At 38.0% G+C, this 9154-nt stretch overlaps 1 protein-coding gene across 1 annotated transcript in view; it reads left to right on the top strand.

The window, feature by feature from the left end:
* Nucleotides 1-3353: 3353 nt before the first annotated feature.
* The window catches only part of HNMT (histamine N-methyltransferase), a 92720-nt gene continuing 86919 nt past the window's right edge, over nucleotides 3354-9154 (top strand). Inside the window, exon 1 of the mRNA XM_027561727.1 lies at nucleotides 3354-3454. The gene's annotated coding sequence lies outside the window, so the exon portion shown is untranslated. The remainder of the gene's footprint in view (nucleotides 3455-9154) is intronic.

Here is a 9154-nt window from a genome sequence, read left to right as displayed (position 1 = left end):
TTTATTGTGATAAATATATACAACATAAAATTTACCATCTTAACCCTTCTTAAGTGCATAGTTCAGTAGTATTAAACATTTTCATCATGCTGTATAACCATCACCACCATATTATCTCCATACTTTTTATCTCATAAAATTCAAACTCTATATTCATTAAACAATAACTCCACATTCTCCCAAACTCTATCCCCTGGCAACCGGCATTCTACTTTCTGTCTCCATGATTTTGACTACTCTAAGTAGAATCATACAGTATCTGTCTTTCTGTGAATGGATTATTTCCCTTAGTATAATGTCCTGTATGTTCATCCACTGCATAGCAATTGAAGAATTTCCTTCCTTTTTAAGGCTGAATAATATTCCACTATACATATAAATATTTTGTTTATTCATTCACGCATCAATTAATACTTATTTTGCTTCCACATTTAGCTACTGTGAATCAGGCTACTATGAACACGGGTGTACAAATATGTCCCAGAGACCCTGCTTTTAATCTGGAGGGTATGCATCCAGAAATAGAATAGCTGGATCATATGGTAATTCTATTTTTAGTTATTTGAGAAACTGCCATACTGTTTTCCACAAGGGCTCTACCATTTTAGATTTCCACTCATAGTATACAAGGGTTCCTCTTCTACATCCTTACCAATGCTTGTTGTTATCTAGTTTTTTTTATAGTTGCTGTCGTTCAATCGCCAAGTTGTGTCTAACTTGATAGTAGCCATGCTAATAGGGGTGAGGTAATATATCATTGCAGTTTTGATTTGCAGCTGCCGTCCATGGGGTCGCACAGAGTCGGACATGACTGAAGTGACTTAGCAGTAGCAGTAATTATGTACTAATTATTGAAATCAGGAAGTGTGAGTTCCAGTTTGTTTTGTTCAAAATCGTTTTGACTAAGGTCCACTAATTTTTTAAATTAATTTTAATTAATCTTTAATTAATTTCCATGTTAATTTTAGGGTCATATTTTCTAATTCTGCAGAAAAAAGTCATTAGGATTTTGAAGATGTTTACATTGAATCTGTAGATTGCTTTGGACAGTACTGGCATTTTAACAGTAATAAGTCTACTACTTGATAAACATAAGATGTATTTCCATTTATTTATGTCTTCTTTAATTTTGTTCAGCAATGTTTTATAGTTTCCAGACTAATTATTTTTTTTACTGTACAGATCCCTTAAATCATGTAGAAAACAAACAGTCCAGTTACAAACCAATGTTACAATAATAAAACTTTTTACTATAAAGTTTTTACATTATTATTATATGTGTAATATAAAGCATTATATGACAAAGCTTTTATAATCACTCATGTAGTTACCATTGCTGAAATTTTTATTTCTTGCAACTTTGCTGCTGCTGCTAAGTCACTTCAGTTGTGTCCGACTCTGTGCAACCCCATAGATGGCAGCCCATCATGCTCCCCCGTCCCTGGGATTCTCCAGGCAAGAACACTGGAGTGGGTTGCCATTTCCTTCTCCAATGCATGAAAGTGAAAGGTGAAAGTGAAGTCACTCAGTCATGTCAGACTCTTCACGACCCCATGGACTGCAGCCCACCAGGCTCCTCCATCCATGGGATTTTCCAGGCAAGAGTACTGGAGTGGGGTGCCATTGCCTTCTCCCTTGCAACTTTGAGTTTTTGTCAAATGTCCTTTCATTATTTCACTTTGCAGGAGTCTTGAGCATTTCTTGCAGGGCCAGTCAAGTTAAGGAACTCCTTCAACTTTTGATTATCTGTGAGTTTCTTAATTTCTTCCTCACTTTTGAAGGACAGTTTTGCTGGAAATCTTGCTTAACAGGTTTTTGTTTCCTTTTATATTGGCCCACTGCCTTCTGGTCTCCGAAGTTTCTGATGAGAAATCTGCTGATAATCTTATTGAGAATCCCATACATGTGATGATTTGCTTCTCTCTTCCTATTTTCAAGATTTTCTCTTTATCTTGGTCTTTCAAAGGTTTGATTATAATATGTCTCCATATGAGTCTCTTTGAGTTCATTTTGTTTGGATTTCACTGATCATCTTGGATGTTTATATTCAGGTTTTTCATCAAACTTGGGAAGTTTTTAGGCATTATTTCTTCACGTATTCTGTTTTCCTTTTTTCTCTCTCTTTTCTTCTGGAGCTCCCATGATGCATACATTAGGCTCTGTTTACTTTTCTTCAATCTTCTTTCTTTATGTTTCTCAGACTAATTAATTTTCATTGTCCTAGCTTCAAACTCATTGAGTCTTTCTTTTGTATGCTCAAATCTGCCTTTGAATTCCTCTAGTCACATTTTCAGTTCAGTCATTGTGCTTTTCACTTCGGAATTTCTTTTTGGCTTGTTTTAGATTTTCTATCTATTTCTTGATATTTCCATTTTACTCGTACACTTTGCTTGTTTGTTTTTTGTTTCTTTGTTTTTTTTCTTTCTCCATATTGTCCTTTAGTTCTTAGACTGTTTTAGAGAAGTTATTTTAAAGTATTTGTCTAGTATATATGTCGTTAGATCTTTCTCAGGGACAGTTTCTGTTTATTTTTTCATTGAAAGGACCATACTTTCCTACTTCTTTGTATACCATGCAATTTTTTTGTTGTTGTTGAAAACTGACAATTTGAATCTAACAACACAGTAACTGCGGAAATCAGGTTCTCCCCCTTCCAGACTTTGTCGTTTTATGTTGTTTCTTTGTGTTTTTTTTGATTGTCTGATTGTTTGGTCTGTCTTTGTGCTGAGGGTCAGGTATGAACTTAAGGTCTTTTCTGAGCCTTTTCCTAGGCATATATGGCACTTCCTAGTTTTCCCAGGATATCAGTTCAGTTCAGTTGCTCCGTCATGTCTAACTCTTTGCAACCCCATGGACTGCAGCACGCCAGGCCTTCCTGTCCATCACCAACACCCAGAATTTACTCAAACTCATGTCCATTGAGTCGGTGATGCCATCCAACCATCTCATCCTCTGTCATCCCCTTCTCCTCCCGCCTTTAACCTTTCCCAGCATCAGAATCTTTTCAAATGAGTCAGTTCTTCACATCAGGTGGCCAAAGTATTGGAGTTTCAGCTTCAACATCAGTCCTTCCAATGAATATTCAGGACTGATTTCCTTTAGGATTGACTGGATCTCCTTGCAGTCCAAGGGACTCTCAAGAGTCTTCTCCAACTTCCCAGCATATAGGGTTGTTTTTGAATGTCATTGTCTTTAATGTCTGTCTCCCAAAAGCAAGGAAAAGAAAATGAAGGACAGACTAAAACAGCATTAGCCCTTTAAATGCCCTGGAAGTCACTTCAACAGAGAGGGAGGGACTTGTAACAAAGGAGTAGGTGGGTAAGCAAATGCTGCTTGCCTCTGTGTATGCACTTCTGTGGTCAGAAACAGCTAGCAGTGATCAGAGCACAGATCCTCAATATTTGGAAGACAGGATCACCTTTGTCTGCCTAGTCTCCAACTAGCTGTGTTCAAGGTACTGTGCACTGTTGTCAGCCACGTGATTGTGGTGGGGATGGGTAGGTACTACTGTCCTATGTGCTGATAATTGTAATTAACTGCAATTTACCATCTAGGTACTCCCCTAGAAGTTGTCTTCGACAGACTCCAGAGTTCCAAAATTGTTAGACAGATTCTGCCAGTACAACTGCTGTCTAGGTAGAGAGATAGATTCCTGGTGTTTCTCATTCTGCCATCTTCCTGTTTGTTAGCTTTTAAACATGCTCCAGAAGCTGATGATTTTGGATCAGATTTCACAATGACATTATCTCATGTGATCATCAAGGTGGCAATTTTTACACATAATGCTTTTATTTTTTAGACTGAAATGAAAACTTCATAATCATTGTCTTATTCTGAATTATACTCTCATTACACAAGAGAACTCTGTTTTCATGTTCAGTTGATATTTGTTGAAAGAGAGAATGTGTGCTGGTGTTCTAATGAGCATTTCTGGGGTCACCCTGACAAGAACAGTGTGCCAATCCCAGACCAGCTACATCACAGATTAAAATAATGGCGGAAAAAAATATCTTCTTGAGTCAATATCCTTGCAGAACCAAGTACTCAGTCAGCAAGTGAAGAAACTGGTGCAAAACATTGTTAAATTTAGTGGGGAAAAAGAGTTGTAATTTTCTCATATTCTTTGTCACCCACTGTCTGACATGTTTTTATCCACTCAGTTGTTCTCCAGATTTCAAAAAAGATTTCTAATAATAATATAATATTCACATAATAAATGTGAATAATTCTATCATCAAATTGTTCATGTTCTTTAAATGTCTGTTCTTAATAATTATATGCTAGACTTTGAATGTGAAGATAATACCTCTGATGCAGCATTCATAATGGATATATGCCTTGAGTTATTGTGTTTTGCTAGAGGAGTAGTTTGTATCGATCCCTATCACCACAATTTAAGTTATCATGTGACCAATAGTACCACCTGCACAATGCAAGTGTGGCTTGAAACTTATACCAAATATAGGACTGATCAAACAAGCTGATGTGAGAATTCAGCAAAGGGCCTTTGGCCTCACTAACTACAGGAACTGGCAAAAGGCAGTGGTTCATCCATCACCCATTAAATAGATACTTTATTTTCAGAAAAATTCAAAGGACAAAAATAAAGACTATGTGCTACCATAAGTCTGCTGCTCTGGATACTTGAATGACAAAAGATAAAATCAACGGGCTGGGAGCTTTGCAATGGTCAGGAAGAATTAACAATGTGTTCAGGCAATAAAAGAATAGGAGAAAAGAATGTCCTGGTGACACAAGAACTTAGAATACCATGGAGCATTCTGAAGAAAACAGATGAAACTACAGGATTAGAACAAAGGGAGGTCTTTCTGAGCAAACTGGAGGTACTGGACTTGAAATCCAAGTTTAAGATTAATTCAACATTCTTCTCACACATACTTTTTAGGTATGAAAATTTTAGTAGTAGTAGTAGTGTATGTTTACAAATGTAAACAAATGTGGCTCAGCTGGTAAAGGATCTGCCTGCAATGTGGGAGACCTGGGTTCAGTCCCTGGGTTGGGAAGATCCCCTGGAGAAGGAGAAAGCTACCCACTCCAGTATCCCGGCCTGGAGAATTCCATGGACTGTACAGTTACAAAGAGTACAAAGGGTTACAAAGAGTCGGACACAACTGAGGGACTTTCACTTTCCCAAAGATGTATAATCAAGAATATCAATCCCTGAAATTAGGGTTGTTATAAACCCTGCCTCCTCTAGATACTCCTGTATCATGCTGGTGCCTCATGTGTAAATATTAACAGTTCCCCCATTAGTTCACAAAAGTGAACGGTGTCTTGGTGTGCGTGTGTGTGCGCACGTGCACGTGTGCATAAAGCTTTGGTTTTTGTTCTTTTTTGTTTCTTTGCAAAGTTGGAATGATAGTATACATGTGGTCCTAAAACTTTATTCAATGAATATGAATCTTAGAATCTCTATTTTTTAGTTATTCAAGATAATCCATTTTAACCTACTACTTACTCTCCATTAAATATAGTTATTTAATCCTCTATTAAAAACATTTGCATTGTTTCAAATTTTGCATGACTACAAATAATTTTGCCATGCATAATTTTTTGCCATAACTTCATGCACATCTTAGTATTTCTGTGGGATAAATTTTTGGAAATGGTATTATTAGACTAAAAGCCTAAATTATAATTAATATTCATACAGTACTCTTGCCTGGAAAAGCCCATGGATGGAGGAGCCTGGTGGGCTACAGTCTATGGAGTCACAAAGAGTTGGACAGGACTGAGCAACTTCACTTTCTTTTCACTTCTCAATATTCTCAAGTATTAATTTGGAATCTTCAATTAAATAACTCACAAACTACAACTGTTTCCCTTTAATAATATTTCTATTTTAAACTTAAGAGTTTCATTCTTTAAGTCCACAAAGATTTCAAAGATTGCTAGGCTTCTTTATATATAAAACTAAAATAACCTATCAAACTAAGCTGTTTCATGTACCATAAAATTCATGAATCCTTGGCTTTTATGACTCTGTGAAGTCAGTTAAATAGTCTTCCTTGTTAAACTAGGAGGAATGGTAGGAAGAAGTAGAATATTCTGGAATCAGTTTGCTGGAATCAGTGCAGTGTGGCTGCACTGTTGTGTGTGAAGCATGTGCTGGCTCTGACTCAGAGATACCCACACGGTCATCTTCCTGTTGCTCTGGTGCCTGAGTCTGTTCCAGTCCATTAAGACATGCGTAAAAGGCACACAGGCTGAAACTCCATCCCTTTGTTCCTTTATTTCAGCCTTACTAATTTGCTTCCTTTCTTTTCCCTTTATGTATTCCTCCTTCCTTCCACTTTTATTCCACCCCCAGCTTTTTCCTAAATCATCAAATATATACCAATAAAATGACAAGTATGGGTATTGAAGAAGATACAAGTGACTAAGATGGAGCTCTTGCCCTTGAAAAGCCCACGGTTTAGTCAGGGAGACAGACACGTAAATAAAGAATTAGACAGCCTGATGAGTGCTATAATTATGTATCTAATATCATTAGCAAGATAAAGAAAACTGAGCAACTAATTTAGCTAGGAGGAATCAAGACAGCCCTACAGAGGAGACAGTACTTCTGATGTGTCTGGAAGGTCACTCCTTTCAAGCATGGGAGAGGGCTATTTGGGGACATGGACAGATGGGCCCTAGGCTCAGGACTTCATCAAACACAGGCTGCAACTGGAGGGCAGGTGATGTCGTTCTGCCCTCAGTCTCTAACCCACTTAACACAGACAGTAGTAATCAAGTTGTAATACAGAAGTTTTTCTTGTACCTGAGTATGTCACTGCTACCTGAGGGGGAAAATGCTCCTGAAACAATGGAATTTTAAAAAATGAAGTAAAAGAAGAGGAAGAGGATGAGATATGTGGAGACAGTAGCATGGATGCATATACACTATGCCCCATAGTGTATTACACTATGTAAATAGACAGCCAATGGGAATTTGCTATAAAACTCAGGGAACTCAAACTGAGACTCTGTAATAACCTAGAGGGGTGGGAATGGGTGGGAGGGAGACTCAAGAGGAAGGGGATATATGTACACCTATGGTTAATTCATGTTGGTGTATGACAGAAATCAAACTGATATTGTAAACCAATCATCAATCGATTAAAAATAAATAATTTTTTAAGACAACCTTGGAAAAAAAAGAATGAAGTAATGCCATGCATAGCAACATGGATGGACCTAGAGACTGTTATATTAAGTGAAGTCGGACAGAGAAAGATGAATACCATATGGTATCATTTACATGTAGAATCTAAAATAAGACACAAATGAACTTACCTACAAAACAGAAACAGACTCACAGTCATAGAGAAGAGACTTGTGGTTGCCAAGGGGCAGAGGTGTAGGGGAGGGATGGATTGGGAGATTGGGATTAGCAGATGCAAACTATATAGAATGGATATACGTATCCATGTATAGAACAGATAAACAACAAGGTCCTGCTGTGTATCCCAGGCAACTATATCAATGTTCTCTAATAAACAATAATGGAAAAGAATATAAAAAAGAAAAAATATATAAAAGTACATATTTATGTGTATATATATATATATATATAACTGAATCAGTTTGCTATATAGCAGATTTTAACATAATATTGTAAACCAACTATACTTCAATAAAATAAGTTTTACAAAAAGGAACAATGCATCTAGCTTCTATTGGTTTCCTGTCTTTGTAAAAATAATCTCAGAATCTTGATTTCCTCTCTTTAGAAGTATAATATTTAAATACGTAAAATTTTTTAATCCATCATTTTTGACATTTGTAAGGATTTCTTCATAAATTAGACCAAATGCTTGCATATTCCCATTTTATACACACTGTTCTTCATTCTGGCTTATTCCCAAAGGTCAATACATGGTAAATAGATAGGTGCCAATCATGTTGCCAAGAAGGAACATGGTGAGGCTCATACAGGTAGATGTGTAGCTATAGACATCATTAGAATTGCTAAGCAAAATCACCAGACTGTATCCTACCTCTAGAATGAAGTTTCTGAGACCTATCAGTCTGTGTGCATGAGTGTGTGTGCATGAGTGTGTATGCATTTCCTTCTAAGGAACTGAAAGTGTTTCTCAAACTTTGGGTATTTCACAATAAGTTTAGATATCATTTTTATTACTCATTCAATTTTATGTAATTTGTTATTTAATCATACTGCCTTCATACTAGAGGTAACCTAGTTATATTAATCTGGACAGATTATGCTATGGTAACAAATCCTCAAATCTCAGTGGCTTTAAAGCCTGAAGATTTGTTTGTAGATCACACTGCAGGGAAATTGCATGTCTGTAGGGGCTTTGCTCTGTATTATCCTTATTGAAGGGCTAAGGCTAATGGAGGTTCTACCATCTGGAACATTTCCAAGTGTGGCAGTAGGGGAAGAAGGTTCTAGATCATCTCAGCTGACAATTGTGTGGCCAGAAATGGCACACATCATATCTAGCAGTAATCCATTGTCTAGAATTAGTTGCACAGCCATGCCTAATTTCAAAGGGAGGAGAAGCAAATGCCTGGAAGAAAGCGTGTCAGAAATAGTTTTCTAGGGAGCAGGTGAGGTGCTCATGGCCTGTGACCAGGGCCTGATCCAACTGGGTGAAGTGTGGAGTTTCCAAGGAAATCAAATGGTGCAGTTGGAGTGCATAGCATACCCTGTGTGACTCTGGGTATATGGGGAAGTCAGTGCAGGTCCTGATGGAGGGGTAGGGAGAGGATGGGATGGGATGTACTGAACATGGGGACGGGGAGTGGTTCAGAGAATGGTGGAATCAGCCCTGAGGAACTGCAGCTGAGACCACTCTTCTCAGAGAAAGTTCAATTTCTAGGGATCTCAGGACTTGCAGGGGAGGCCTGGGGTTGATCTGGGTTGCCCTGGTTCTAGAGCTCTTAATTTCAGACTTGTGGGTAAGGAGTCTGGCTCATACCACCTAGCATGCAAACCCCAATACTGGTGGATACCTCACCCATGCCCTACTTGTCTCAGAGGCTCAGCCAGCTGCAAGGAGGGCTGGGGCTGTGACCCAAAGACTGTGCAGGGAAGAGACTGCCCAATGCCAGAACAGGGGAAGGAACTGCACACATGTGGGTGGTAAATCTGTACCTTTCAGGACCCATAGGACCTGCAGGTGGC

The sequence above is a fragment of the Bos indicus x Bos taurus genome, chromosome 2 (genome assembly GCF_003369695.1).
Source record: "Bos indicus x Bos taurus breed Angus x Brahman F1 hybrid chromosome 2, Bos_hybrid_MaternalHap_v2.0, whole genome shotgun sequence".
Classification (NCBI taxonomy): domain Eukaryota; kingdom Metazoa; phylum Chordata; class Mammalia; order Artiodactyla; family Bovidae; genus Bos; species Bos indicus x Bos taurus.
This window is presented reverse-complemented; position numbering and strand designations above follow the sequence as displayed.